This window comes from Ascaphus truei, chromosome 3 (assembly GCF_040206685.1).
Source record: "Ascaphus truei isolate aAscTru1 chromosome 3, aAscTru1.hap1, whole genome shotgun sequence".
Classification (NCBI taxonomy): Eukaryota; Metazoa; Chordata; class Amphibia; order Anura; family Ascaphidae; genus Ascaphus; species Ascaphus truei.
The window spans coordinates 212,222,866-212,246,512 of record NC_134485.1 but is presented as its reverse complement, the minus strand read 5'-3'; positions in this window follow the sequence as shown (position 1 = coordinate 212,246,512).

Genomic DNA, 23,647 nt, shown 5'->3' with positions numbered 1-23,647 from the left:
AGATAATAAAATATATATATAAAGAATTCAATATATAGCTCATTTGTATATAATATTTATTTAAACTATATTTCAATAAATAATCAAACAATATAAAAAAAGGATATGTTGTAATATAAATATTTAGATAGGGATAACAATTATGATGTCCAGATAAAAAAAAAAAAAAAAAATTTCAATTCATATTTTAAATAAAAATTAATTTTTTGAATGAAAATAAAAACAAAATGTTTATGAAGCATGATATAATATATGATTTTAAATAAAAAAAATTTCAATTCTTTGACTTTGAGACTTTGAATTTAAAATCATATATTATATCATGCTTCATAAACATTTTGTTTTTATTTTCATTCAAAAAATTAATTTTTATTTAAAATATGAATTGAAAATTTTTTTTTTTTTATCTGGACATCATAATTGTTATCCCTATCTAAATATTTATATTACAACATATCCTTTTTTTATATTGTTTGATTATTTATTGAAATATAGTTTAAATAAATATTATATACAAATGAGCTATATATTGAATTCTTTATATATATATTTTATTATCTTTTGCAAGAACAGTGGTGCCCTCATAACCTTTCTATAGCTATCAGTGTAATGAGGAAACACCATATCTATGAAAGGTCAAAATCATGTAATTAACAATGTAATAGGTTTTCTAATCATGTATGCAAATTAACCTGTCTATAAGTACTGTGGGGTCACAACCAATGGGTACCCCCTGATGAAGTCATCCTTGATGACGAAACGCGTAGGGCGTGGCTGAGACGGAGGAGGCACTTTCCCACTAAACACAGCAGATTGCGGACGCAGTATCGTGAGTGGCGAGACAGACAAGAAGCAGCTGGCAGATCTCCACTACTCCTGATGGTACAACAGCCAGAAGAAAGAAGGCAAGATCTTTGGTTCCCGGAGGGACTTCCTGTTGCGGGGCACACGCCGGGAGGACGTCACTTCCGGTGAAGGAGTCTGTACTACACGTGTGGAGGAGGAAAACTCCATTGCTGATCGAGACGCTGCCAGTGGCTTATGAGGGCCAATCTCATAACTGCTCTTTTTTATTGTTTGATTTGTGAGTGGGCATTTATATATATATATATATATATATATATATATATATATATATATATATATATATATATATACATACATATATATATACACACACATGATGAACCAATATATAAATAAATGTGTCAGGGTTAACAAAAACATGCTCCAATAAAAATACCAGTTATCCATAACATCATCAATGAAATACAATGCGATTTCCTAAACAAATCAAATGTAATCATCCAATCTAAAGCATCAAATGCCAATCAAAACATTGCATTTACATTGTATACATGCTGCATAAAATGTAAGCTACATGTAGACGCTGCAAATCAATGTTAACAATACAATATTTCAAATAAAATAGCATTACATCAAAAGAAGTATACAATGTAATCCAATAAAGTCACCATCAATCAATTAGCATACATGAATTACATCCCAAAACAATTAAAATAGCATCCATACCAATTACACAATTAACTATAGCAACCGTTAACGAGAACAAGTTACCATCATACAAAATAGGACACCAACAATTACAATATACAAAAGCAAGCCTCACCATTACCTAAAGTACAGTATAGAAGCCCCAAAATAACATCTATCTAATTATAAAATACATTGAACACACATCTATGCATAGCAGCATAGCCACAATCATTTAAAATAGTGCAAAGCAAGCTTTTAAAACACTATCATTTATTACCCTGTATGTATATATCTCTCTAGACATACATACATACATACATACATACAATGGCAAGAAATGATGTACAAGAAAAAAAAAAACCCTGTAAAAAGCAACAAAAAACACAGTTACATTAAATACATTTCTTTAGTTCACTTACCATTACTTGACCCACTCACCGACTCCCGTTGAACAGCTTACTCACGAACCAATCCACGAACAGGAACCCATAAAATAATAAACCAGAAAATAATAAACATTAAAATAATAAAACACGACAATCCAGGGGTCTTCTACTTCTAATCCATCTTCATCTGTATTCTTATTTCTTCTATCTTCTTCCGGGGTCTTCTTCCCGTCTGCTGCCACGCCCTGGTCTTCTTTCTTCGCCGGAGGTCCTTCCTCCTTGGCGTCTGGCTTCAAAATGAGATGACATAGGTTTTTAAAGGCCTATGACGTCACATTTTCGTCATGGTTTCCACAGCCGTGATTGGGCCGTGAAAACCATGTGTTTTGGCCGATAAAAAAATAAATGATGACGTCACTTAAAGGCAATGAAAGCACAGCTAATCAGAATGGCTTTGCTTCAATTGCCTTTAAGATGACGTCATTAAAAGAAACATGGCCGGCCTCACATGGTACAGCAGCCAATCAGAGCGTGGGAACTCCATCCCATCTCTGATTGGCTCTAGTAGACCATGTGACAGAGGCTTGGGGAATAACGGATATGACGTCATTGAAAGCCTGTCACATGGTACTAGAACCAATCAGAGTAGGGATAGACTTCCCACGCTCTGATTGGCTACCATACCATGTGAGGGCGGCCATGTTTCTTTTCATGACGTCATCTTAAAGGCAATTGAAGCAGAGCCATTTTGATTGGCTGTGCTTTCATTGCCTTTAAGCTATCCGGTTCAGTTCAGGGGACCCTTTGCTCACTGTACAGTATTATTAAAAAAATATTCATGCTGCTTCGCTACCATAGCAGATAGCCGCAAAGGTAAGGAACGAGTGTTTATTGATATGTGTGTTTTAGTCATAGTATAGATGTGCAGAGGGTCTCCGGAGCTGAACCGCTTTGTTTTTAGGTCCGGGGACATTCCGCGGTCACGTGATCGGGACCTTTAAATGCAGAGGGATACCGGCACCTCATAAAGGGGCCTGTATCTCAGGAAGCAGGGGGTCCCTGGACCTGAAACCAATGAGGTTCAGCTCCGGAGACCCCTTGCACATGTACACTATGAATAAAAATGGTTTAAAAAATAATTTTTAATGTGCCGATGTTTGCGCCGAGAGAGCAGCGGATCTCTCTCTGCTGCAAACACATCTCGGCAGGGGACGGCTTCTCGGCAGCTTCTCGCCAGGCAGCCGTCTCGCCACTGGTTACTAGCCATTTTATCAAATGGTGGTGGCGCATTCATTCGCCAGGGATTCGGCCCTTACAGCATACAGCGAGTTTAACACGCCAAAAACATGGCTAATTGCAAAACTGCCTAATGCATTTTTCGCTAATTACTGCATGATGCCCTTAGTTTTTTATGCCCACATATTGATGCTTACAGAATCGGAATAGGCATTCTGGGCGATGAGTGCTCGATAAGTGGCTTATGAACGCATAGTGCATAGGCCCCATAATGTTTTTTGTTGGTTTTTTTTGTTTGTTTTTTTAAATCAGGTGGAGGTGAGGGCTAAGGGCAAATGGGGAAATGGGCCAATTAGCTCATGGAATCTCTACCTAGAGATCCAGAATCCCTGTGCAGGTTGATGACTACAATGCAGAATGTGCTGAAGCTTAAGTAATTGAGCCAAGTACTTGTGAGCTAAGTGATTTGTCAATCAAATTACCACGGTATGCAGGGGAATATGTGTTTAGTGATGCTATACCATAAAACACCTTACAGACCGTTCACTTGAATGGACCATAAGATGTCTTATAGAATAGCACTGCTTAGTAAATATGGTCCGTGATCCTCAGGACTCTGACAGTGAAGGGATTATAAATGCACTATATACGCAGAATTGTAATATAATCTAATGAACAGCACTGTAGCTGATTGACACTTCTTTAAATAAATCCCCTCTCTTAAAAATAGGATTCACAAGTGAAAAAGTAATGGCTCTTCACTCCACCTACCATAACAGTTTGATCATTGCTTGGAGCTTGAATTACTTTGTTCCATCTATTGCTACACATCTTTGGACCAAACTTCTTCCAGGCTTTTTAAAGATGTTCAATAAAGGAATATCTTTAAAAGCCTTTGAGCTCTCTTGTGATGGCATCGGGACTCATTTTCTGTGTATCAAGTCAATGGGAGTTTTGGGTCAATAGTGGTGTGACTGGCCGCGTCGGGGCTTAAATGAGCCACTTAGCGGTGTAAAGTCTTATTTTGTGACAGGCTCACTGTGAATGAGCTAGAAAACTAAAGACTGACGCACTCCACATGCTCATTTACACTCCAGCAGTGAGAACACGTTCTATCTGTAGGGTTAACACTGTGCAATCATTTCTATTCGGGAAGAGCAGTGGAAGATCTGTAGTGGAACAACTAAAATATAGCTAGCCTGAAAAAATGTTATTGTGTGCAAACATTCAAAACCACAAAGGCCAATTTTCTTCATTAGGCATATGCACTCTACAAATACTGTCTCATTTGCATGGAACCCTGTTAGTGTTGCTGTGGAGCTTTCCTGACCATTCTGCACGCGACATTAAGAAGCAGGAATATATTGCACCAACAGAAAGCTTGAGAAATTCTGTGGTACACTGGTATCTCCCAAGATCTCTCTCGGATACATGTTAAGTTTCTTTAAAATACCCACCCGTGTGTTTTTATTGACATTTTTTCCGTGGAACGCAAATCGTAATCCCTAGATATTTGGGCAGTAAAACCACTATTGTCTGTGGAAATAGAAATAATCATGTTGTCCACCCCCTGCCCCCAAAAAGGACGTCCCTGAACCAAATCAAAAGAAAGCTTCACGGCGTAACAATGATTGTAAAAACGCGACATTAACAAATCAAAGTGTATTTGCAGAATAAAGAGTATGAGAGATCCACAAAAGGATGCAAAGCTTTAGCAGTATTTCCATTCATTTGAATAGGAGAAACAGGCATGCTACAGCTTATTAAAACACCTACCCCCCCCCCTCTCTACCAAGTATAGTGCTACAGCTTAGCATCCTTTTGTGGGCCCATGTATTGCACCTTTCCAAAAAACGACCCTTCTTGTCACTTGTACCGCATTGCAATGTAACTGATGGGTTACATTCGGACACTTGCATAGTTCACTGAGTTGAAAAAATAAATCTCTCCAGCATGACTGTGCTCAGTTTGAGCATCCTCGCTGCAGATGAATAAGCAGAGAAAGGAATGAGAGGTGCGTTGCTACTGCTAGCTCGGTTTTCAGAGTGGAAAGGAGGTAAAAATGCAGAGTTAGCTTTAGGAAAGGGTGCAGAATGGAATCCAATTCCCTATAGCCTTTTTCCTTGTTTTTACCATGATTTTCCTACAAGAGTTGCGTTATCTTAAAGCTCTTATGGTGGGGCTTAATTCATGATAACACAAATCCTGCAGTGCCCTTATATGGCCAGTGAATAGCACACATGAGCCGGGAGTAGTTATCAGAGATTATAGCGAGGATTTCATAGCTTCTACTTAACAGAAATAGCTTTTCTGTTTTCTGGGTAGATGTGGAACCCATCCATTGAGGATCATAAGACGTTATTTATTAGGGTCACGTCTTGTGTGACTTTCAGAGATATCAACATCAGATTTGGGGGTTCTGGGCCAACAAATTGTATGAATAGAGAAGTGCTTTCTCCACTGAAGTCGATGTGATAGCTCATGCTGAAAATCAGTGAAAGTTGACAGGTCTGAACCTTCAAAGTGGAGGGATCTGACCCTTAGCAGCACATAGGTAGAGAAGGCGATAAGAGAGTATTTAGGACTTTTACTTTCATCAAATAGTATTTAATACTTTATGTACGTAATACATACAAAAGGCGAATGGAAAGAAAAAAATCCTGTGAACCTTTTCACCCACTGGTGACTTTGGGGCCAAGAACAATGACTTAGTTGGCTTACAACTGGCTTCCAAGCCTCTTTACCCAGTGAAACCCTGACAGGCTGTGTTGTGTGGATACTCTTTTCATTTGAACACTATTGGGCAGAGCCACTGAGCTCCATTGGTGACTTCACAAAACGTTAATGTAAGTCAACGTCTCATTAAGTGCTAAGGTGGATCTCCAAAGCCCACTAATGATGCATTAAGGACTTGTCTTAATAGTAAGATGGCCTGCCAGTAATTTTAATGGTGTTAATGATATGTAAATGAGGTGTCAAACACCTCAACATATATCCACAGCAGACCATTAAAGTTACAGCAGCAGTCTTGGTTTCGCTTTTTAAAAAAAAAAAAATTAAACTTTATGCAGCATGTACGTAGCTTTAATGAGAAATAATTACCTAACCTGCTGATTGATCTCTTCTCCTGAAATCAATCGTCCAATACCCGGCTTGTGGCCGCCTTCTGACTCTGTGCTGCAGTCTGTGAAATGCTACAGCTGCAATGTAACATTATACTTTTGTGTAACACATCATAGTTACAACTTTCAGTGTAATAGACAGTCTGCAGTTTGGAACAAAGCAACAGATCTGTTTGTGATAGTTTGTTGCCAAAGGGCAGAGCTAAAAAAAAGATGTGTGAGATCTTGTTTCAAAAGAAGAAGTTGATGTGACTTTCTAAATGGTAGCAAGGGATAGTGAGTGTGTGAGTGTGTGAGTGTGTGAGTGTGTGAGTGTGTGAGAGAGAGGTAGTGGGGAGAGGGAGGGGTAGTGGGGAGGGGAGGGGTAGTGGGGAGGGCAGAAAGAGGGTGGAGAGGGGAAGTGGTGGGGAGAGAGTGATGGGGGGAGAGAGAGAGAGGGGAAAGGGAGAGAGAGGGTGGATGGGAGAAAGAGGGTGGATGGGAGAGAGAGGGGGATGGGAGAGAGAGAAGTGGGATGGGGAAGAGAGAGAGGGGGTGGGAGAGAGAGAAGTGGGATGGGGGAGAGAGAGAGGGGGTGGGAGAGGGAAGGTGGGGGAGAGGGGAAGTGGTGGGGAGAGAGAGGGGAAAGGGAGAGGGAGGGGGGAGAGAGGTGGGATTGGACAGAGAGAGAGAGAGAGAGGGGGAGAGAGAGGAGGGATAGGGAGAGAGGGGGGTGAGAGAGGTGGGATGGGGGAGAGAGAGGTGGGATGGGGGTGAGAGAGGTGGGATGGGGGTGAGAGAGGTGGGATCGGGGAGAGAGAGAGGGGGATGGAGGAGAGAGAGAGAGAGGGGGATGGAGGAGAGAGAGAGGGGATGGGGGAGAGAGAGGTGGGATGGAGGGGGAGAGAGGGAGGTGGGATGAGGGGGAGGGAGTGAGAGACAGAGAGGTGGGATGGGGGAGAGAGAGAGGGGGGAGAGAGGGGAGGGAGAGAGAGGGGGAGGGAGAGAGATGGGAGGGAGAAAGAGGGGGGAAATGGGGAGGAGAGAGAGAGGGGTGGGGGGAGAGAGGGGGGATGTGGGGGATAGAGGAGGGCGGGGGAGATAGAAGGGGGAATGGGGGAGAGAGGGGATATGGGGAGGAGAGGGAGCGGGCGGATGGGGAGGATAGAGAGAGGGGGAATGGAGGGGAGAGAGAGAGGAGGCGGATGAGGGAGAGAGAGAGGGGGCGGATGGTGGGAGAGAGGGGGCGGGTTGTGGGATGGGTGTGAGAGAGGGGGGATGGTAGAGAGAGGATGGTGTGTTAGGGGAGAGAGAGGGGGATGGGAGAGAAAGGGGGTGGGGAGAGAGAGGGGGTGGATGGGAGGGATAGAGAGAGGGTGTGAGAGAGGGGGGATATGGGGGAGAGAGGAGGGGGGAGAGAGAAGGGGGAGGGGGAAAGTGGGAGAGAGAGAAGTGGGGATGGGGGAGAGAGGGAGCAGGCAGATGGGGAGGATAGAGGTGGAATGGGGGATAGGGGGTAGATGGGGAGAGAGAGGGGATGGAGGAGACAGAGGGGGGAATGGTGGAGACAGAGAGGAGGGGATGGGGGTGGAGAGAGAGATAAAGGGATGGGGGGTGGGAGAGATAGAGGGGGGATGGGGGATTAGGGGGAGAGAGAGAGGGAGGTAATGGGGGAGTGGGGGAAGATGGGGGAGGGGGGCAGTATGGAGAGGGGGCGGATGGGGGGGAAAGAGAGAGGGGCGCATGGGGGGAGAGAGAGGAGGCAGATGGGGGGAGAGAGAGGGGCAGATGGGGGGAGAGAGAGGGGCGGATGGGGGGAGAGAGAGGGGCAGATGGGGGGAGAGAGAGGGGCGGATGGGGGGAGAGAGAGGGGCAGATGGGGGGAGAGAGAGGGGCGGATGGGGGGAGAGAAAGAGGGGGCGGATGGGGGTGAGAGAGCGGGGGGATGGGGGAAAGAGAGGGGGGTGTTGGAGAGAGAGGGGATGGGGGAGAGAGGGGGGTGATTGGAGAGAGAGAGAGAGGGGATGGGGAGAGACAAAGGGAGGGGATGGAGAGAGAGAGAAAAGGAGGAGATGGGGGAGAGAGAGGGGTTGGTTTTGGAGAGAGAGAGGTGGGAGAGGGAGGAGGGGATGGGGGAGAGAGAGAGGGATGGATGGGTGGAGAGAGGGGGTGGATGGGGGAGAGAGAGGAGGGGGTGGAGGGGAGAGAGAGGAATGGATGGGGGGAGGGAGGGGGCGGATGGGGGGAGGAAGGGGGCGGATGGGGGGAGAGAGAGGGGTGGATGGGGGGGATATGGAGGAATGAGAGAGGGGGATGGAAGAGAGAGAGGGAGGGGATGGGGAGAGAGAGGGAGGGGATGGAAAGAGAGAGAGGGAGGGGATGGAGAGAGAGAAAGAGAGGAGATGGGGGAGAGAGAGGAGACAGATAGGGTGGAGGGGAGAGAGAGAGGGGGGATGGGGGAGAGAGAGAGGAGGCAGATGGAGAGAGAGAGGGGGTGGATGGGGAGAGAAAGAGGGGTGGGATGGGTGGGAGAGAGGGGGTGGTTGGGGATGAGAGAGAAGGGGATGGGAGAAAGAGTGGGGGGGGGGGGGGTGGAGAGAGAGAGGAGGGTGATGGGGAGAGACATGGGGTGGATGGGGGAGAGAGAGGGTGTGGATGTGGGAGAGGGGGGTTGGGAAGAGAGAGAGGGAGTGGATGGGGGAGAGAGAGGGGATGGGGGAGAGAGGGGGTGGATGGTTGGGTGAGAGAGGGGGAAGATGGGGCGGATGGGGGTGAGAGAGAGGGGGCGGGGGAAAGAGAGGGGGGTGGTGGAGAGAGAGGAGGGGATGGGGGAAAGAGAGGGGGTGTGGAGGGAGAGAGAGGGAGGGGATGGGGAGAGAGAGGGGGCGGATGGGGAGAGAGAGGGGGGAAATGGGGGGGAGAGAGAGAGGGGGCAGATGGGAAGAGAGAGGGGGAGAGAGAGAGATTGGAGTTGGGAGTGAGAGGGGGCGGGTGGGGGAGAGAAAAAGGGTTGTGAGAGAAAACAGGATTTCAAACCACCGGCTTAGAATTATAACAAACCGATCAGATCTCGTTATTTATCAGGGAGACTCCATGATTTCTAAACTGAAGACCTATCGTTTAGAGACTTTCATCCCGAAAATAATTCCTTCGATCGTGAAAGATGGAAGCAAATGGAAGTTTTAGAAAAGTCCACATTTTTGTCCCCAACCTCCCGAATAGGATTTTTCATGTTTGCAGTGTGGTCAGTAGGTTAAATTAAATTTGTGATGTAGCCAATGTCACCTTAACGTAGCACAGAACATAGATTTTGATCCATTTTGAATGCCCCTTAAATCCACAATGGATTGTACATTTCTACGGGTGTTCACATGGCACAGGAGCGATGAATGAAAAAGCACAAAGATAGAGGCACCAGTGCACACTCAGCTCTCCTTACACTGCATGCATTGTTTCCTTATCCCAAAGCTATTTTTCTCCTGAGCAAGCAAAACCCTTCAAGAAATAAAGCGCAAAACGATTTGAAATCCTAAACAGAAGCTTTCGGCTCCCGCTCGACTCACGCTACTAACCCCATTTCAGCTTTCCAAACGCCTGGTTTTTTTTTTCAGCATAGAGCAGCATTTTGCTGTTTGGAAGGCAATGTGCTTTGGCCCCCCCCAGTTGCTTTGGGGTAAGACAGGCTGCGGTTTCTTCTTTGTGCTGCCTGGCGATTGGCGGGTTGCTCAGCAGCTGATATTTTCCGATGCTGGATGCACAGGAGGGTGCATGTGACTGATCGCATATGGAGTTCTTGAACGGTTTTCCTCCTCCGTTAACCACTTTGCTGTCAGCGAGGCCTGCAGCGCGGTGCTGTTCTAAAGCATAAACAAAGGCATTCCCAAACGTTGCACGAATGGCAAATGTTTAGAATCGCGTGCTGTAAAGCTGTCTCAACTATGCTTGCAGTGAACGGGTTAACATACACATTTTACAATGTCCCCCATGTTTTCATACATACACCTGGAAGATCATTGAGCAGGTCTTCATCCAGCAGTAGACCTATAAGGGCTGAAGATGATATACAGTCAGTATATATATATATATATATATATATATATATATATATATATATATATTTATTTTTTTCTCCTGAGCAAGCAAAACCCTTCAAAAAATAAAGCGCGAAACGATTTTAAATCCTAAACGGAAGCTTTCGGCTCCCGCTCAACTCACGCTACTAACCCTATTTCAGCTTTCCAAACGCCTGGGTTTTTTTTCACCATAGAGCAGCATTTCTTTTCACCAACTAAAGGCTGGCGCAAAAGAGATGGAGCCATGAATAAAAGCATTATTGTTTATTTTATGCACACCATTAATACTAGAGGCCGGTGGGGGTCTACGGATGGTCCCCGCAGGTGTCCATGGGACTCCAGGTGGTCCCTGTGGGTGTCAGGGGGCCCCACAGGGGTCCCCGGTGGCGTCCGGGAGTCCTCGGGTGGTTCACATGGGTGTCTAGGGGTACTCCCCCAGAAACCCGTGTGAACCACCCGAGGACACCCAGACACCCGTGGGGACTACCCCAGGGCCCCTGCCGGCCTATAGTAATATTCCTGTGCCTAAATCTTTTTTGCCTTTTATGTATGTTAGGGGGTATAGGGGTTGATAGGGACACAGGGGGTGGGTGGGTAGTACATAATACAATGTTTATTGGGGGCAATTAACCCCAATAAACCTGCTATTGTGCCTTAACCCCTTCATTGGCTTAGCGGATAGCCGCTTAGGTAATGAAGCTGCTTAATGTAATTTTTTAATAGTGTGCGGGAGCAGGGGGTCTCCTGAGCTGAACCACTTTGATTTATGGCTCAGGGACCCCCTGCTTCCTGAGTTACAGGCCCCGGTATGGGGCATCGGATGCCAGTGTCACCGTCATTTTTAAATCGTCCGCGTCACGTGACCAGGTGATTTAAATAATGAAGGAGATACCGGCATCCCATATCTGGGCCTGTAACTCAGGAAGCTTGGGGTCCCGAGGCTGAAATCAATGCGGTTCATCTCAGGAGACCCCCTGCTTCCACACACTATTAATAAAAATTACATTGAAGCAGCTTCATTACCATGACGGATAGCCGATACGGTAATTAATTATTGTTTATTGTTATTGGTGTTTTGATAATAGTGTACATGAGCAGAGGGCCTTCTGAGCTGCACCGCGTTGGTTTAAATCGCAGAATTTAAATCCCACGGTCACGTGACGCGGGAGCTTTAAAAGCACAGGGGATACTGGCACCCCATAACGGGGCCTGTATCTTGGGAAGCAGGGGGTCCCCGATGCTGCAACCAATGCGGTTCAGCTCAGGAGACCCCCTGCTCATGCACACTATTATTAAAATCTATATTTTTACTGGACGATCGCCTGTAAGAACCATGCATGGAGACACAGCGTCTCCCTGCATCTCTTACAGGCTGCAGTTTTTTTCTATCAGCTATCACGCAATAGAATGTATAGCACGATAGCTGATACTAACAACAGGTAGCACGATAGCTGATACTAACAACAGGTAGCACGATAGCTGATACTAACAACAGGTAGCACGATAGCTGATACTAACAACAGGTAGCACGATAGTGCTGATACTAACAACAGGTAGCACGATAGCTGATACTAACAACAGGTAGCACGATAGTGCTGATACTAACAACAGGTAGCACGATAGCACTGATACTAACAACAGGTAGCACGATAGTGCTGATACTAACAACAGGTAGCACGATAGCACTGATACTAACAACAGGTAGCACGATAGTGCTGATACTAACAACAGGTAGCACGATAGCACTGATACTAACAACAGGTAGCACGATAGCGCTGATACTAACAACAGGTAGCACGATAGCACTGATACTAACAACAGGTAGCACGATAGCACTGATACTAACAACAGGTAGCACGATAGTGCTGATACTAACAACAGGTAGCACGATAGCTGATACTAACAACAGGTAGCATGATAGCACTGATACTAACAACAGGTAGCACGATAGTGCTGATACTAACAACAGGTAGCACGATAGCACTGATACTAACAACAGGTAGCACGATAGTGCTGATACTAACAACAGGTAGCACGATAGCACTGATACTAACAACAGGTAGCACGATAGTGCTGATACTAACAACAGGTAGCACGATAGCACTGATACTAACAACAGGTAGCACGATAGTGCTGATACTAACAACAGGTAGCACGATAGCACTGATACTAACAACAGGTAGCACGATAGCACTGATACTAACAACAGGTAGCACGATAGTGCTGATACTAACAACAGGTAGCACGATAGCTGATACTAACAACAGGTAGCACGATAGCACTGATACTAACAACAGGTAGCACGATAGTGCTGATACTAACAACAGGTAGCACGATAGCACTGATACTAACAACAGGTAGCACGATAGTGCTGATACTAACAACAGGTAGCACGATAGCACTGATACTAACAACAGGTAGCACGATAGTGCTGATACTAACAACAGGTAGTGTAACAACAGGTAGCACGATAGTGCTGATACTAACAACAGGTAGCACGATAGCACTGATACTAACAACAGGTAGCACGATAGCACTGATACTAACAACAGGTAGCACGATAGTGCTGATACTAACAACAGGTAGCACGATAGTGCTGATACTAACAACAGGTAGCACGATAGTGCTGATACTAACAACAGGTAGCACGATAGCACTGATACTAACAACAGGTAGCACGATAGTGCTGATACTAACAACAGGTAGCACGATAGCACTGATACTAACAACAGATAGCACGATAGCACTGATACTAACAACAGATAGCACGATAGCACTGATACTAACAACAGATAGCACGATAGTGCTGATACTAACAACAGGTCGCACGATAGTGCTGATACTAACAACAGATAGCACGATAGCACTGATACTAACAACAGATAGCACTATAGTGCTGATACTAACAACAGGTCGCACGATAGTGCTGATACTAACAACAGGTAGCACGATAGCACTGATACTAACAACAGGTAGCACGATAGCACTGATACTAACAACAGGTAGCACGATAGCACTGATACTAACAACAGGTAGCACGATAGTGCTTTTTTTCACGGACATAAAAAGATGTCCTACACTTCATAGTGAATCCCGCTGTTGGCTTCATTTTTTTAAGCGTGATAAAAAAATGTCATACTCGCACGCAAAAGCAATGATGTTATCACTGCTTAGTGACTCGCCAACAGAATGAGGTTTTTCAATAGTAATAGCAAGAAATTCCAAGTCAGGAAGTGCATTTAGTGAGTTTTACCTGTACAACACACACGCACACGCACACGCACACACCTAATATAAGGCTGGGCTCAAATTGTTAGGATTCAGAAATTAAGAATTAGACACATCAATAAGACAATTTGTTCCCCACATATTTACATACTGTATTTACCAAATGCCTTGTTCCCCCCTCATAGGAGACACATTGCCCAATAGGTGCTTCACTGTAACATTGGCTAATGATCTGCAGGGTATGTTTGGACGTGCGATGCTACCTAGCTCAATCATTTGTGAAGCTGTTACAAGAAAACATTTCACTGTTGCTATTAAACAATAATAAGTAATCCCTTTCTTCTCTTCCTTCTCAATTAACCCCATTTGCTGCAAGAGGGGCCAGCAACACGTTGCTCTGCATTGTTCTGCAATGCATTGCAGGTCGCAGCAGCAGCAGCAGCAGCAGCAGCGGTTAACATACAGTATGCATTACAAATCTCGTTCTAACTTCACTGCTCAGCAATGTAAAGCTTGGCAAGAAACCATGCATAGAAAACAGCAAAGACAGATGTTATTATTTTTTTTAATCAGTGTAGGAGAGCCCTGAACCCTTCTACTGTCGCAGTAAGTTCTCCCCACTTACCACTTAGATTGTAAGCTCTTCTGGGCAGGGGCTCCTTTTCCTAGTGTTATGTTTATGTCTGAAGCGCTTATCCCCATTATATGTTACATTATTCTGTCACGTGTTTTACTGCTGTAAAGAGCTATGTACACGGATGACGCTATATAAATAAAGATATACATACACAGGCAGATTTAGCATTTGGAGTTAAGCTGGAGGTTGCAAGTATTTAGGGGTGTTGGCATCAAGCAAGAAGGGGTTGCCTCCTGGCTGCTGATTAAAGGAACCGCCTGGGGTACTGCAGAGTTTTATACAGTAGGGTGAAGTTGCAATTTTGTCCGTTATGGCTTTCCCCCCTAACATGTTCTGATAAAGGTGAAAGGCGTCTATTCAATATGCAGTCACACAGCCCCCCTCTTGCTCTGGAACATTTCACTGAACTAAATGGGCCTAAAATAATCTCCATCAAGTGGAAGAGGCATCACACCACATCAAAGCAGCAATCCACCAGGTTAGTTTTTTTGTTGGGTGGTGGGGCTGGGAGGCAGAGTAGGGGTTAATCCTACCTTCTGGCGGTAGCGGCCCCTGGGGACACAATATGTGAAGATGAGGTTGCAGACCTTGTGTTGGGGACCCGGCGGCCATATCTGAGGTGTTTGTGTTTCCCATGGGCACAAAAAAAAAAGTATTTCAAGAACAGGGAAGTCCCAAGATATTTGAGGACCACAGTGCAGTTTCAGGGGACTCCGCTGTTTAGGTAAGATTTAAATGAAATCAATATCAGGCGATATTGCTTATTAGATTAGACAAGGTAAAGATGCAGAATGTAGGCCCAGCCTATTGCTGTTTAGTTGGGGGGGGTGGTTTAAATAAAAAAACGCTGGGTTGGAGGCCTTGTACCCTATAAAAAACCCTTTCGTCCTGGTTTAAAAACGATTTTTTAGTCAATTGAAAAAACATCGAAATAAACAAATATATATGTAAATATACAGAATGTGTCTTGCTTACTTGTTTTTCCTTTTTTGATGGAATGAAAAAGGTTCATAAACGAATTAAGATAAAATGTATAGTTTTGAAGGACTAATATAATTAAGACGGACTTTATGTAAAGCTATTTTAAGCTTTGATGACGGGCTCCCGCTTCACGTCTGTTTTAGTTTAAGTTGTACTTTCTTAAGGCTGTCACATGACTGCTTAGATTTCCCACAATGTCCCTGATGTCCTCTTTCTTTAGGCTGCAGGCAGCCATTCATGCGACCCTGTGGGGTGAGCCTGCAGCACCTCGCTTTGTTCGTTCTTCAATACACAGCAGGATGCTGCACTATTAGCTGCTGCTCTTATCTACGCATTTGGTAAATATTGGATCCGTCATGTCGTATTATAACCCATTTCTGCTGGCTGGAGGCAGGGGGGCTGCACGAAAAAGCAGGAGATTACGTTTTAAGTGACGCTTCCCGTCAACAACTAGCTTTCATTTGTTTGCTTGTGTTTTTTTTTTAACTCATGAATGGAGCGTTATATAACGTTATATACCTATTAACACCTACTCAAGAAGCAGCGGGAAGATGTATGTGTAACGAGTATTCCCTGTGAACACATACGCTACTGATGCTGTATATTACCTGTGTGGCCCTCAGGAGCCTAAGCCTCCACTCGGGGAGCCTGGGTTACATATATATTCGCAATCTCGTGGTGCAACGCCTCCACCTGGGAGGGATCTCGTCAGGACGGGAAGGGGCCCTCACAGGACACCTTATACTCTATAAGTCCCAATGTCATTCACTCCCACTTATGAGAGTACACCCCTTTGCCCACCACCGTGTACCCCCACACCGTGTCCACAGTATAACCCTTGTCCCGTGGTCAGCGCTGCCACTATGTGTGAGTACTCTGTAGGTGGTGCATGTGCGTAACCATACCTGCCCAGTGCGGCTACACCCGGGCATTCAAAGGGTCTTCAAAAAGGATCCGGCGACCTCCTGGGCGACGTCCGGTTCCACCAGCGTGATGATCGGTCAGGCTGACCACCGGAGTATGGTTCCACTGTCTCTGCGAAGTAGGCCTGATCCCAAACCTCGGAATGGGAAGTGCAGCGTCCGCTGTGTCCCTAACTGTGCTGCTGACACTAAAGGGGGCAGGGTCCCTAACTTAGGTACACACAAGAAAACAGCGAGCGCACATGTGGAGAAAATAATGAAAATCATGAAACACTGTGTTAGATGTCTCTTATTGATCTATCATAGAATTAATAAGGGGGATGGGGTTGAATAATGCTCATGCTAATGTATAAACAAACACTCACACGGCCAAATGTGAGTGGCAGTCACATCTGTTGCAGAGTATTGCTGACTCTGATCTGGTCTCTCTTATACTCACAGCCCCAGGGTGTCAAATCTTTTCTCCAGGTTATATGGGTAAATGTGGGTGTCACTAGCGTCTGCACGTGCCCTTGTAGATAAAGTATGCCAGTACTTTCTGGTACTCCTATTACCAGTTTTGTCCAATAATACCTCAGGAAATAGGAAATGGAAATAGTGGGAACAAATCCCAATGGGGGATAATGCGCACCGCTCGGCCCCCACCCTTCAGATATGCCGGCGGGTCTGCCGCTTGGCTCCGACGGCACTCGTCCTTGCCCCTGACAGAGGAGGTAACGGGGGTCCGGGGCTACACATGTGTATTAGGGAGTAGCCTGACTTTTTAGAGGAGAACTCCACCCTAACTAACCGCCATTTTGTTTTTACAGTTGGAAGGGGAATTCTCCAGAGACATACTGCACTATTTCCTGAGATATTTACTGGTATTACTTCCTGTTTTTCAAAGGTGCTTTAAATGGCCATCCAGTAGGAAACTAAAGTGATGATGTTGCTGCTTCCTATTGGCCAGAGATTTGACTGCCATTTTGTTTCCCCTGAGAGAGATGTAAACCTGGAAACTTCACTGGTATAAGTAGCTTAGTAACCGTAGGGTCCCAGTAGCTGAGCGGTGCTTGGCCCAGGGGGATCTCCCGTCTCTCACTCTGTAAAAATAAAAACCACGAGTAGTAGGAACTGTTTCTTTGCTGTTTTTTCTGAAGGCAAGTGAGGATTTCGTTGCTACCCTGAGCAAGTCTCTCTATCCCAAAGTGCTGGGACAAACATTAGATTACAACAAGCGACAGAGAAGCCCAATGCTACATCCAATATGACAAAAATACACAGTAAAATACTTATATATTCTCTTGAAAAGGGGTCATTTAGTTTAACCCTTTGGCCAAAGCGTTGTAAGTCTGTGAGCCACGGCAAGGCAGATCCTATTCACAGGTCCTAACACTACCAGATAAAATACTAATATACCTCTATTAGGATTAAAAGTCTCATTTACCTCTATTAGGAGGGAGAAAGACCAACATTGGATCTATATCCAGTAAATTGAAAAGGACCTACTGACTTGGGAAGTTCTGTGTGTTGACATACATTAGATTGTAAGCTGTTTGGTTGGTGACTCCTGATGTCTGTAATAGTCCCCTTGCTTCCCTCTATTGAACTTGCTGCATTGTAGTGGTGTCTAAACACATTCTTACAACTGTCCACAACAATCCAAACCTCTAACAATCTCACTTCCCTTAATGAAAACAGACTGGAAAGAACAGTATTGGAGAATACGAACGCTTATAGGTTGGGCGTTTCAGGTTCTGAGCCACGGGGAGAAATGACTGCCGCTTCCTCTCATAAAAGTTGAGTACTTGTGCGAGTTACATGTGTAACTTTATACTGGCCCCAAACTGATAGCTGTTGCTGCCGTGGGGGCCTGAGTCCTCTATTTCTGGGAGGTACACCACATGTGGCGTTAGGTCAGACAACGGGAGACAGACTACAATGATGTTTCTAATATAGACGTTTTTATAGAGCAAGTATGGATAAACCTTATGTACCTTGTAACCCATAGCAAAGGATCACTGCATTTCTAACACATCAACATAACATTCCCCATAAGCGCTGCGCGGGTGCATGTCAGTGTCTGAGGCTGCGGCCACTCAATCCTGGGTATCAAGGCCTATGCGGGAACACCATTGGAGCTCGTTAATGCAAATAAGTGTAACGGGCCTGTACTTCGCAAAACACTTCGGTACCACTTACAGGTATAGCTGAAGAGGTTGACGGTCCCCGCCGACGGCGCTCGCTCCTCCGTGTTGCTTTCACTCTGACGATCTGCTGGGCCTCCCTGCACAATCTGCTGTTCTCCCTCCAGTCAATGCCCGCTCTCTATTACAGGACACAGACTGGCCCCAGGGCACACGCGATCAATCCTGAAGTCCTTCAGGCTCGTGCATATCTGCTGTAGCAGTTCTGCCCCTGCGGGTCCTGTCAGAGACTCTTAGGCCGTGCTTATACCAAATGCGGCCAGGCGCACGACATTGTGCGCCGCCAAAACAAATGCATGTTTTGCACTGAGCGCGCACTAAGCGCGTGCAAGTGAGGCGACCAAGCGCGCAAATTCAGAGCAGATTCAAGAAATTGATTTTCTTGAGCGGCAGTCGCGTCGTGAGCGGTTCAGCCAATGAGGACGAACCGCTCAAGTGACGTCCCTGTCGCCCCTCGATGTCTCCTGCCTGCAGTGCATGTTTCGGGCATGCGCATCGGCCTGAGGGAGCCCGCGTGCCCTGCCGGATCGGATATAATCGCAGCCTTAGAGAGCTCCTTCCTTTGTCCCACCTCTCCAAATCTAATTGGTTGAGGTCCTGTCCATCACAAGTCACATTCTCCTGTACCGGAAGTGGCTCCCTGCTGTAGCACAGCATGCTGGGAATTGTAGTTTCGTATTGCAGGCATGGGGCAGTGTATGTATGTCAAGTGCGCGGCACTTAGGGGGTTACACGTTCCAAAAAAAAAAAAACGGGATTTTTGAAGGGGGAATTACATACAAATAATAAACAGTAATAATAAAAAGAAATATATAATTACATGTATACACACACACACACACACGCACGCACGCACGCACGCGCACGCACGCACGCACGCACACGCACGCACACACACAACACACACACACACACACTTATACATATGGTTGTTTTTGTTGTTGTTTTTTTTAGATCGATTGATAGCTTAGAAGAGTTACCAGGCCAGGGACCAAGCGGACGAACACGGAGAGAGAGTGGAGCTGTGCTCGGTAGCGTATGCATTGTGTTTTCCAACTAACGGAGTACAAGTGAAGGACCTGAGCCGCCATGCTGACTGCTGTTTTTCCCCACAGTCTTCCTGGCCTCTGGTCAAAGTTGATTGTGTGCATCCAATTTGAGACATTTCACGCGAGTTTCCTGAAGCCAGCTGTGGCCACCCCTTTCATGCCGGTCCTGTTTGGCGATAACTGGGTTAATTCAGGTGTTAAAAAAAGGAGGGGGAAAATGGTAGCAACGGTACATTATTCATTACAGCGAAAGGGTTCATGGGATGTGAGCAATATGTTGCAGGCCCCTTTAGTGCGGTACATTATTGCATAGAAAGTAGTGCGACGTGACTGTAAGATGCTGTCGCTAAAATGGATGCATTAGAGGTGTGCAAGACATAACATTTTGCTATTGTCGGCGGGCAAAAGTGATGCTATTCCATAATAATAATAGCATGTTCTTGTATAGCGCTGCTAGTTTTACATCACTCTTTACAGAGACATTTTGCAGGCACAGGTCCCTGTGTTTTTTTTTGGTGCCTGAGGCACAGGGAGATAAGGTGACTTGCACAAGGTCACAAGGAGCCGACACTGGGAATTTAACCCCCTGCTGCAAACTCAGTGCCAGGCAGTGTCGTTACTCACTGAGCCGCTCCGTCTCCCTAGACACCATAAGACACTTTATTCACTTGCAGGAGTTAACCCCATGTACTATATACTAAGGGTGAGTACCAGCACTGGTGTTATGATTTTGTTTTGGTGTTGGTTCTTAAAAAAAAAAAAAAAATGTTTGTGTGTTGGTTTTGCCAAAACTAGATTTGTTTTGGATTTAAAAGAAAATGATGGAAGAATTTTTTTTAAATTATTTATATCATTATCAAACGATTCTTATTAGTAAAAATGTTCACCCCGAAAACTTCAACCCCTTCATAGAAATGAAAATTTTAATTCATCTGAAGATAAGCCTTTTCAGATTAAGTTCGGATTGTTAAGCCCCGAACGTAACCGTTCTTAATGTAGGTACTGCACCGACACACTTTATTCGAGCAAATACCCAGTATGTACCTGGCAGATACCTGGAATGCGCCGCTCCTCACCTCTGACAAGCCCCGTTGTGTTTGCCTTCCCAGCCTGGGTTCATGCCTGGCTGACGGGCGGCTGATCTGTTAAATGATAATGATTAGGATTTAATAGGCTGCAATGCTTCGCGTGTCTACCAGATGGCATAAATTCATGAATTGTAATGCAGTATATATATATATATATACTGTGCAGTATTGCAGCCAGCGGGAATAAAATGCTTCAATCCCTGCCTGGAAAATAACCCAATGCACTCGGGCAGAAAACAGTCACAAACCTCAATACACCCGGGTATACCCAAATTCGTGGGACTAGCCGAGCTCGAATAAAGTGTGTCGCCAGTGTAGCACAAATTCAGCATGTTCGACGAACTTGTGACATTTTAGGAACAGGTTCGCACGAACCGGTGCGAATCGGCTGAATCTCACCACTGGTTATAAATTGTTGCTTTGCTTTAGTTAGTCCTTATAACTTTTATAAGGACAAACTAAAGCGAACCAACAATTTCGAGAAAAAAAACACATGGAAAAAGGAAATATGGACAGATAACCGTTGATAAAAATAAAAAAAAGGTTCACTAATGGGGTGCAGATATTTTTTCATATAACTGAAATGATGGGGTTAGGGGGGCAGTCCCAGACGGGACAGTGGCATGTTTAATAACTGATCAACACATTTTTCCTAATAAAATCTGACAAGTATAATTTTTTTTTATCTTTTCTATTATAAATCAAAGCTTTGGGTGTTTTTTTTTACAATCTTTATCTAACGTCTTGTGTCACCAAATTGTTTTTTTTAGCTCTGTCCTTTGTTTGTTTGTTTGTTTGTTTGTTAGCCAAACCATGGACAAACATACGTAGCTGATATGCTTGGATCCAGTGTTTCTAGAGAAATGCAAAACATATTCATTTATCACAAGGTACCAATAAGTTCGACACATACTGTAAGGGTGATTGGGACTTAAGTCGTGTTAAGACTTAGCATCGTTTAGTACATTTCACTCTAAATGTTTGGGACTTCTATACTTCGATCCCAAGCTCAGGCCTCTGTTCAAAAACTGTGGGGCTGTTCACTTCTCCAGCCCCGGGAGGCCTCTTTACGTCGTATTGAATACGGGCTTTAGAGAGTGGAGGAAAAAGAGCTCCAGGTATCCTGCTTTACTTCTTAGTTGTCATGGTACTGTAGCATCCTTAACAGTACTTAGATGATTAAAAGTATCAAATACTGTACATATACAGCAGTAACATGACCTACTTGGAGACAGAGAAGATGATGTGAGTAGTGCTGGTCAGACTGTGTGTAGGCTGGTGCATTGGTGATTGGTATCTGACCTTCCAACATGAGAGGTCAGGGATTAGGGGATGTGGGAAATGGTCATAATACAACAGAGGCGGATGCTCATGGCGAGGGATTGATCATTTACATCTTTCTTCTCGACTGAAAGTGATCTCCATTGAAGCTGGAAGTGGTCAGCTTAATAGTCAGCACTTGTAAATCAAACAATCGGAGAGTTGCAAAATCACATATGCCAAGACTCGCCAAGAGCAGGGATGTTACGATTGAGCCGAGAGGGGTATGTTTTCAACACCACTGGATCCCCCAAGTCAGCACTCTCGGTTGCATTTTATATTTCATTAAATAATGCACCAATGTTCATCACGGATTTACATACAGCCATGATAAAATAGAGAAACTAGCGGTGATTACACTGACTGACCTTTCTCTGGCAGCTGACAGAGAGCAACAGTAGCAATCGGCTCAGTAATATTTAACATACTACATACAGTCATGTGAAAAAGAAAGTACACCCTCTTTGAATTCCATGGTTTTACATATCAGGACATAATAACAATCATCTGTTCCTTAGCAGGTCTTAAAATGAGGTAAATACAACCTCAGATGAACAACAACACATGACATATTACACCGTGTCATAATTTATTTAACAAAAATAAAGCCAAAATGGAGAAGCCATGTGTGACAAACTAAGTACACCTTATGATTCAATAGCTTGTAGAACCACCTTTAGCAGCAATAACTTGAAGTAATCGTTTTCTGTATGACTTTATCAGTCTCTCACATCGTTGTGGAGGAATTTTGGCCCACTCTTCTTTACAACGTTGCTTCAGTTCATTGAGGTTTGTGGGCATTTGATTATGCACAGCTCTCTTAAGGTCCAGCCACAGCATTTCAATCGGGTTGAGGTCTGGACTTTGACTGGGCCATTGCAACACCTTGATTCTTTTCTTTTTCAGCCATTCTGTTGTAGATTTGCTAGTGTGCTTGGGATCATTGTCCTGTTGCATGACCCAATTTCGGCCAAGCTTTAGCTGTCAGACAGATGGCCTCACATTTGACTCTAGAATACTTTGGTATACAGAAGAGTTCATGGTCGACTCAATGACTGCAAGTTTCCCAGGTCCTGTGGCTGCAAAAACAAGCCCAAATTATCACCCCTCCACCACTGTGCTTGATAGTTGGTATGAGGTGTTTGTGCCGATATGCTGTGTTTGGTTTTCGCCAAACGTGGCGCTGTGCATTATGGCCAAACATCTCCACTTTGGTCTCGTCTGTCCAAAGGACATTGTTCCAGAAGTCTTGAGGTTTGTTGAGATGCAACTTTGCAAACATAAGCCGTGCTGCCATGTTCTTTTTAGAGAGAAGAGGCTTTCTCCTGGCAACCCTTCCAAACAAACCATACTTGTTCAGTCTTTTTCTAATTATACTGTCATGAACTTTAATATTTAACATGCTAACTGTAGAGTCTGAGATGTAACTCTTGGGTATTTTGCAATTTCTCTGAGCATTGCACGGTCTGACCTTGGGGTGAATTTGCTAGGACGTCCTCTCCTGGGAAGATTTGCAACTTTCTTGAATGTTTTCCACTTTTGAATAATCTTTCTCACTGTAGAATGATGGACTTTAAATTGTTTGGAAATGGCCTTGTAACCTTTCCCAGATTGATGGGCAGCAACAATTGCTTCTCTAAGATCATTGCTGATGTCTTTCCTCCTTGGCATTGTGTTAACACACACCTGAATGCTCAGACCAGCAAACTGCTAAAACTTCGGCTTTTATAGAGGTGGTCACACTTGCTGATGATCAATTAATCAAGGGCATTTGATTAGCAGCACCTGTCTGCTACTTAGCATCTTAATTCCTATGGAAGCAGTAAGGGTGTACTTAGTTTTTCACACATAGCTCCTCCATTTTGGCTTTATTTTTGTTAAATAAAGCATGACACGGTGTAATATGTCATGTGTTGTTCATCTGAGGTTGTATTTACCTAAT